A 9,924-nucleotide genomic window follows, 5' to 3' on the forward strand; every position below is an offset into this window, starting at 1 on the left:
ATTTTAAGAACTTTGAAAGTTTCTTCAAGTGCAGTTGCAATAACCATTAAGCGCTATGATGAAACTGGCTCCCATGAGGTCCACCACAGGAAAGGAAGACCCAGAGTTAACTCTGCTGCAGAGGATAAGTTCATTAGAGTTACCGGCCTCAGAAATTGCAGACCAAATAAATGCTTCACAGAGTTCAAGTAACAGACACATCTCAACATCAACTGTTCAGAGGAGACTGCGTGAATCAGGCCTTTATGGTCAAATTTCTGCAAAGAAACCACTACTAAAGGACACCAATAAGAAGAAGAGACTTGGTTGGGCCAAGAAATACAAGCAATGGACATTAGACCAGTGGAAATCTGTCCTTTGGTCTGATGAGTCCAAATTTGAGATCTTTGGCTCCAACTGCTGTCTTTGTGAGACACAGAGTAGGTGAACGGATGATCTCAGCATATGTGGTTCCCACCGTGAAGCATGGAGGAGGAGGTGTGATGGTGTGGGGGTGCTTTGCTGGTGACACTGCGATGATTAATTTAGAATTCACAGTGCACTTAACTATCTGGTTTGCGCTTAGTGGGACTGCCATTTATTTATCAACAGGACAATGACCCAAAACACACCTCCAGGCTGTGTAAGGGCTATTTGATGAAGAAGGAGAGTGATGGAGTGCTGCATCAGATGGTCTGGCCTCCACAATCACTCAACCTCAACCCAATTGAGATGGTTTGGGATGAATTTGGGATGAACCGCAAAGTGAAGGAAAAGCAGCCAACAAGTTCTTAGCATATGTGGGAACTCCTTCAAGACTGTTGTAAACAAATTCCTCATGAAGCTGGTTGAGAGAATGCCAAGAGTGTGCAAAGCTGTCATCAAGGCAAAGGATGGCTTTGAAGAATCTCCAATATAAAATAAGTTTGGATTTGTTTAACACTTTTTTGGTTACTACATGATTCCATATGTGTTATTTCATAGTTTTGATGTCTTTACTATTATTATACAATGTCGAAAATAGTGAAAATAAAGAAAAACTCTTGAATGAGTAAGTGTGTCCAAACTTTTGACTCGTACTCTATGTGCTTTGCATCAATGGAAAGTGTAATAAGAGACATATGCATCATCAATACAAACACTGCTTATTGCCCCTGAACAAGGGAATGGGGTAATTCACAGTGAGATCTAGGGTTTTCCACAGCCACTTTGGAGACAAAAACATATTGGATAAATGTTGTACTCTACTGCATACAGAATATGCATGTTGGCATACACAACTGTCATAAATTATCATCATGCATAGGTTTATATAAAAAAATGGAATCTATTGCTATACTTATTATATTGTAATTCACAGATTGATAGATGATAATATAGTTTTTTAACCATGCAACTTGAACTGAACTAAGAGAACACATGGTGTCATTGATGTGTGTGCCAACTCCCCCGTCCAATCCCGTCATAGATTCAAGGATGATACGGCTAAGGAGACAGATTAGCAGATAAGATAAGGAGACAGATTAGCCTGCCCTCCCAGGCCTCTGTGAAACATGTCGTTGACAAAGACAGGGGCCCACAGACTACAAACTGGGAGTGGGGGGGGGGGGTGACCTGTCCTTGGGTACCAACAGGTGACAGAATGGCAATTTAGACAACGTAGGTCATTCGACAACGTAGGCTTAGCTTGTGTCACTTTCAGAGGTGCAGAGGGTTACCTTACGCATGCAAATATAGTACTCTAAAGAATACTTCAGCAGATATCCATTTACCTGAATATTTATGTCCTCCAATACAGGCCTCGGAGCATGCTATTAACTGCAGCTCTAAGTAGCAGACCACAAAACTCCACAGATATGGGGTAAAATGTTCACATCTACCTCGAAAGCCAATGCATATAATAGTGGTTCATATTACAGTACATTGGTGTGGGCCGGCTGGGGGGAACTGTAAGACGATTAAACTGTGGATGAGACCGGGAGGAATAAACATGCTTCAGTAGTGGGGCTGATTACATAAACCAGAGGTCGAGTTTATATCACCAACACTTTAAAGTGAAACTGGAGCAGTGGCTGTCAGAGAGCCCAAACTCAAGTCCCTCCCTACCCACCCTCTCAATATCTGCCAAGTGGAGGAGCTACAGTATGTGTGTGTGGAGCTTTTACAACTTCAGCCACACACACATACACACACACACACACAGGAGGGTTGCAGGCAGCAAAGGAATAGCACGATCAAAATGTTATTTTGTGTGTGTGTGTGTGTGTGTGTGTCTGTGTCTGTGTCTGTGTCTGTGTGTGTGTGTGTGTGTGTGTGTGTGTGTGTGTGTGTGTGTGTGTGTGTGTGTGTGTGTGTGTGGATGTGTGTGGATGTGTTTAACTAAACAAACAACAATTTTACCAACTGAGGAAATGTTGTTTGTCCCCACGAGGTCAAATGCTATTTCTAGGGGATTTAGGGTTCAGGTTAGAATTAGTGTTAGGGTTAGAATTACGTTAAGGATTAGGAGCAAGGGTTAGTGTTTGGGTTAGGAGCTATGGTTAGGATTAGGGTTAAGGTTAGGGTTAAGGTTAGGGAAAATAGGATTTTTAATGGGACTGAATTGTGTGTCCCCACAGGGTTAGCTGTACAAGACTGTGTGTGTGCACGTCTTGTACAGTGTGTGCGCGCAAGCGTGTATGCACATGCGTGCATGTTTGAACATGTGTGTGTCCTGACTGACCCTGCAGGTTTGGAACACCTAATCACAGAATAATATGACCCTGTCATTCACCTCAACAATCTTTTACTTGTTTACATCCCAAGTTCCTCAAAAGATAGGCTATTTTGAAATGCAGAAAGGAAATCACATTACACCCCTTATTAGTGAGTATTAGCAAGTACTGTAGCACATTTGCCATGACACTACTATTGCAAGAGTGACAGCACACTTGCATGCATACTCACACACACATCTTTATAATGCTAATGTCTGCGTTAACTTTAACCGTGTCTTATTCTGAACAGGTTAAACAGTCTCTGCCGGGGGAGTATACTGTGTGGTTTTAGAGTGGCATTTGTTTGTCAAGGAGACAAACTACGCTGTTATAAATGGACCTCTGCCTCTCTCACCCAGAACACGCTGTTCTGGGATGCTCCAGGGTCGTGTGCTGCCTGCTGGGGGGGGGGGGGGCTGAGGTTGGACACCTATCCCTCTACTGTCCCCTAGCCATGTCCCCCTGTCATACCACCTAGCCTGCCAACTCTTTACCAGTCCTGGCGGTCTCTTGGAAAGTAAGGGGCAAAAACTAAAGTGGCAGCTAAGAAACTTAACACCTGTTAACAGCTGAGAAGCCCCCCCATCACCCCCATATTCACTAGTTTTCTTTACTGAACTTTGTGGGATGGAACACTAGGCCAGTGTTTGTGAGACAAGATGAGCACTAAGTTGAACTGAATTTACTGTTAAAATAAATGTAATTAAAGAAACGTGTGTGCACTAGTATGCTTTCGCATATTAGTTAATGAAAAGGTTTTCTGATTGGGTAATAAGAGTTAGCGTTATTCATTAGATAATTATTATGTAGGTACCATTTCCACAAGTACATTCCAGAGAAGTAGCAGGCTAAAATTAAGATTCACTTTAATTTATTGATTTATCTTGCTGTCTTGCTTTTTATTTGGGATTTTATAAGGAAGGTAGCTTCAATACATTAGTTTACTGTGCTTGATCACATTCTGTATTTCTCAACACTTGACAGGTCCCACTCTAAGTCAAGCTCAAGGGAGGACCATTACTTTATGGTCCCGAGGCCATCAAAATGGTTCTGATTAGTCAGGACAGTCCTCACATGTGATGGACTAGAAGTTGAGGATGGTCAAGATATTGATAGATCAAAGTGTCTTTATTTATTTTTCGTAAGTTTGTTTAATTGTTTGTATGATCAGCTGATGTATCAAAAAGAGCAATCCTCACTACTGAATGAAATACTGTTCAGTGGCATGATCCCCCAAAAAAGTCATACAATGACAGTGAGATTTTACCAGTGCGGTAAATTTCCATTAAATTGTATCAATACTGAACAAAAATATAAACGCAACATGTAAAGTTTTGGTCCCATGTTTCATGAGCTGGAATAAAAGATCCCTGAAATTTTCCATAAAAAGCTTATTACTCTCGAATTCTGTGCACAAATATGTTTATACCCCTGCTAGTGAGCATTTCTCCTTCGCCAACACAATTCATCCACCTGACAGGTGTGGTATATCAACAAGCTGATCAAACGGCATGATCATTACACAGGTGCACCTTGTGCTGGGGACAATAATAGGGCACTCATAAAATGTGCAGTTTTGTCACACAACACAATGACACAGATGTCTCAAGTTTTGAGGCAGCGTGCAATTGGCATGCTGACTGCAGGAATGTCCACCAGAACTGTTGACAGAGAATATATATATATATATATATATATATATATTTTTTACCTTTATTTAACTAAGTAAGTCAGTTAAGAACAAATTCTTATTTACAATGACGGCCTACACCAGCCAAACCCGGACAACGCTGGGCCAATTGTGCGCCACCCTATGGGACTCCTAATCACGGTCGGTTGTGATACAGCCTGGATTCAAACCAGGGTGTCTGTAGCAATGCCAATAGCACTGAGATGAAGTGCCTTATACCGCTGCGCCACTCGGGAGCCCGAGCTGCCTCCAACGTCATTTTAGAGAATTTTTGCAGTAATCCAACTGGCCTCACAACCGCAGACCATGTGTAACCATGCCAGCCCAGGACCTCCACATCCGGCTTCTTCACCTGCCGGATCGTTGTGAGACCAGCCACCCAGACAGCTGATGAAACTGTGGAGTATTTATGTCTGTAATAAAGCCCTTTTGTGGGGAAAAAACAAATTCTGATTGATTTGGCCTGGCTCCCTAGTGGGTGGACCTGGCTCCCAAGTGGGTGGGCCTATGCCCTCCCAGGCCCACCCATGGCTGCGCCCCTGCCCAGTCATGTGAAATCCATAGATTAGGGCCTAATGTATTTATTTCAATTGACTGATTTCCTTATACGAACTGTAACTTAATAAAATCGTTGAAATTGCTGCATGTTGCGTTTGTATTTTTTTTTCAGTATAACACATGCAAGATCCTTACTGTGTATTATAACACTTACCTAATGGCCAGTTAGTCTGAAAGGTAAGGGCATCTTCCATGGAGGACGCCATACTGTTGCGTACTGTACATGTACTGTGTTGCAATCTCGTGTAACTAGCAAGTCCACTGGATGTCCTGAGTTACACATGGAAAGCTAAGCCACATGTATTAATAGTGCTGCAGATCGTACCAGATACCACGACAGAGAGGGGAACCGGAGAAGGTGATAGATCATCTTGTCTTTGGAACTTTACTGATGGAACACATCATTGCTCAACATCTAAACCAAAGCCAAGATTAACAATGACTCAACCGTAGTCAGCAGTTCATTGAACCTAATAACCCACTGAGCTATTTGTTCAGTGCGCTGCTCACAGTGTGCCAAAGACCTGTCTACAGTGTATAGTACTGTACAGATCCCATACCTCTGTTTTATCAAGATATCCCCATCTTTGCAATGAAAACGATCCAACTTGTGAAAAGGGTGTTCTTTTCCACACGTTAATGCTTGCCACACGTTAATGCTTGACTATGGAAGCCATGAATTCTGTATTAGCCAACATCCTCAATATTATACAGTGAGGCAGCTTCAAAATCATTCACTGCTGGGATCCTCGACTCACATTACTCTTCAACACTACCACACATACTGGAATCCCCATTCCACGTGTTGAGCTCAGTAATTGAATTGAATGTGACATTTAGCTAAAGCACATCATGTTCCAGGAGATAATACAGCCAGTAGAGCTGTGATGGTTACCTGTGGTATCAGAGATGTGATCAGGACAACATCAGGGAAAATTTATATTGACTTGGGTTGATTACAATAAAATATATTGTCTACCCTGGCCATTTCAGGACAATGAAAACGGTACTGTACGTGAAGAGGAGACAAGGATGTCTACTGTGGAACTAAATACAATTATATTCCCTGGGGAGTTATTCTTGGTGGCTGGATGGCAACTGTCTGGCAGCAGAGTACTGTGATTATGATAGGGTGATTCAAAAGGAAACCAGTTCCCTGCTGCCATAAAATTCCTTATCTATTGATGGACAGTGCAGTACCCTTTGTCTGCACTGTATCACAACACCTGATGCTATAATAAGCCACATGCTCTATCCATAGTTCCCCTCGGAGCACAGCGTCCTTTCTCCCCAACTGAATCAAACTGGGTGATCTCCAAGGCTTCACAGGCTACCCACGCTACCAGTGCCATGTCCAGGGACTGGCCACAACACCCTCTGAAATCTGATTGGCCACCCCAGTGCCCCTACCCCAGAAATTCTGAGATCTGATAGGTCGTCTCTCGATATATTGAGAATTTTGAACAAGACGTGCACCAACAGCAAGACTCATCAATCTCACCAGAGAAAGCATCCGAGCAAGCGAAACAGCACCTCTCTGTCTTAGTAGGTGAAGCCCATGTATCTAATGCTGTCTGGCCAAAAAGAGTATGACAAGCTTGTGCATACATAGGAGGTCCCATAAAAAAATTAAGACCCTACCGAATGTTATGGTGTAATTTGCACTCTGGATGGCATTCTCAATTGAATTTACTTCTGTATGCTAATACGCTTATATACAGTCAAATCCTGACCTTGAACGCAAACACTGTAACAAGACTTTTGGAATTGAGTTATGATTTATTTGAACAGGGAACTGTACCAAATCTAAGCTGAAGCATTTAATGCATTAAACTATCATAATTATATTGAGGTTCAAAATGTTATGGCCCCCTTAAACTGGGTCTGTGCCCCACCTTGGCCATCCCATTCAAAGTGATCTGGACACGCCACTGCATGCAACCCCCATTCGACAGGCGCCACTCTGACTACATGTCCACATGGTGACCAACATGCCTTTTCCTCCTCAAACTAACATACTCTAAAGGGAGAAGAACTGAAACCACTTATTGTTTGAGGAAACACAATGAGGAAACTTATAAAAGAGCTAATGAGTAATGAACTGCTTATGTCTCCAAGTCCCCCTCTACCTGACCCATCACCCGAGTGGTCCAAACCCACTGCTGATTTGTGACCTTGTGTTTACTATTGTGACAAAATGGAGATGTCTCATTACATCAATCAACAGAAGGGGTGGCTGTACAAATATGGGTACCTGGTGGGTATAAGAGAACAATTTCAGCAGGCATCTCTGTACTGTCACACAGTGTCCTGCAATTTCATTTGACGTCAATAATGACGCTACTGTTCAAAAACATGCCAGCCTCAGTTGGCTTGTCTAGCCACCCCATAGTAAATATCTGTCATATCAAAACGTGATGCCAGGTTCTAACAGACGCTATTAAACTGTACTGTTTCTCACTGATTTGTACTGCTCTAGATGCCTCTCAGAGAGAGACAGAAAGAAAGAGGGAGAGACAGAGAAATAACTGTAGGCTTCTCTCTTTTGCATGGTCTTTTGCTCTTCCAAATCACCCATTTACCTTAATGGTTATGTCCATAATGTTAAAGACATCACACCATATATTCCCCACCTACAGTGTACAAATGAGGCCAGTTGAGGGGCATATTTAGTTCAGTTGCACTGTTACATAGCGGGGACACCACAGATCCTGTATACTGAACAAAAATGTAGACTTCAATGATTTTACTGAGATACAGTTCATATAAGGAAATCAGTCAATTTAAGTAAATTCAATAGGCCCTCATCTATGGATTTCACATGATTGGGCAAGGGCATAGCCATGGATGGGCCTGGCTCCCAAGTGGGTGGGCCTATGCCCTCTCAGGCCCACCCATGGCTACACCCTTACCCAGTCATGTGAAATACATAGATTAGGGCCTATTGAATTTATTTAAATTGACTGATTTCCTTATTTGAACTGTAACTCAGTAAAATCGTGTTGCATGTTGAGTTTATATTTTTGTTCAGTGCATTCAGAAAGTTGTCATACCCCTTCACTTTTGTCACATTGTGTTACTTTTTGGGGGATTCCACCTGTGATAAATTAAATTGATTGGACATGATTTGGAAAGGCACACACCTGCCTATATAAGGTCCCACAGTGCATGTCAGAGCAAAAACCAAGCCATGAGGTCGCAGGAATTGTCTGTAGAGCTCCAAGACATGATTGTGTCGAGACACAGATCTGGGGAAGGGTACCACAAAAAGTCTGCAGCATTGAAGGTCCCCAAGAACACAGCGGCCTCCATCATTCTTAAATGGAAGAAGTTTGGAACCAGCAAGACTCTTCGTATAGCTAGCCTCCCGGCCAAACTGAGCAATTGGGGAAGAAGGGCCTTGGTCAGTGAGGTGACCAAGAACCAGATGGTCACTCTGACAGAGCTCCAGAGTTTCTCTGTGGAGAAGGGAGAACCTTCCAGAAGGACAACTATCTCTACAGCACTCCACCAATCAGACCATTATGGTAGAGTGGCCAGATGGAAAGCCAGTCCTCAGTAAAAGGCACATGACAGCCCACTTGGAGTTTTTCAAAAGGAACCTAAAGGACTCTCAGACCATGAAAAACAAGATTCTCTGTTCTGATGAAACCAAGATTGAACTCTTTGGCCTGAATGCCAAGCGTCATGTCTGGAGGAAACCAGGCACCGCTTATCAACTGGCCAATACCATCCCTACGGTGAAGCATGGTGGTGGCAGCATTATGCTCTGGGAAATGTTTTTCAGCGGCAGGGACTGGGAGCCTGGCCTGGATTGAGGGAAAGATGAACAGAGTACAGAGAGATCCTTGATGAAAACCTGTTCCAGAGCGCTCAGGACCTCAGACTGGGACGAAGGTTCACCTTCCAACAGGACAATGACCCTATGCACACAGCCAAGACAACGCAGGAGTGGCTTCGGGACAAATCTCAATGTCTTTGAGTGGCCCAGCCAGAGCCCGAACTTGAACCCGATAGAACATCTCTGGAGAGACCTGAAAATAGCTGTGCAAGCGACACTCCCCATCCAACCTGACAGAGTTTGAGAGGCTCTGCAGAGAAGAATGGAAGAAACTCCCCAAATACAGGTGTGCCAAGCTTGTAGCGTCATACCTAAGAATACTCGAGGCTGTAATTGCTGCCAAAGGTGCTTCAACAAAGTACTGAGTAAAGGTCTGAATACTTATGTAAATTTAATATTTCAGTGTTTTTTATTATAAATTAGCAAAAAAATACAAAAAAAATGTTTCGGGATTTGTCATTATGGGGCATTGTGTGTAGATTGATGCACATTATTATTTTTTTAGCAATTTTAGAATAAGGCTGTAACGTAACAAAATGTGGAAAAAGTGAAGGGGCCTGAATACTTTCCGAATGCCCTGTACATGATCTGTATACATGACCCACTGGGGAGCCAGGCCCAGCCAATCAGAATGACTTTTTCCCTACAAAAGGGCTTTATTGCAGACAGAAATATGCCTCAGCACCCCCTCAGACAATCTCAAAGGTGAAGAAGCCAGATGTGGAGGTCCTGGGCTGGCGTGGTTACGGTTGTGAGGCTGGTTGGATGTACTACCAAATTCTCTAAAATGACATGGTAGAGAAGCGAACAGTCAATTCTCTGGCAACAGCTCTGATGGACATTCCTGTAGTCAGCATGCCAATTGTACGTTCCCTCAAAACTTGAGACATCTATGACATTAAAAAAACATGCTTGTCTTGTCCCCTAAATATGTTTTATACATTTAAGTTCGTGTTGAAAGTGAAAATCTACAACTATCACATAATTGCTGGCAAGTCCTTCAGTGGAAACAAACTGGTGAAACAGCACGTGGTCATTTTAAGTGTAAAGGGTCCAATGCCTAAGGCCTTCTCATATCTGACTATGGTGCTGACAAGTAT

The sequence above is a fragment of the Salmo salar genome, chromosome 03 (genome assembly GCF_965601325.2).
Source record: "Salmo salar chromosome 03, fSalSal1, whole genome shotgun sequence".
Taxonomy (NCBI): Eukaryota; Metazoa; Chordata; class Actinopteri; order Salmoniformes; family Salmonidae; genus Salmo; species Salmo salar.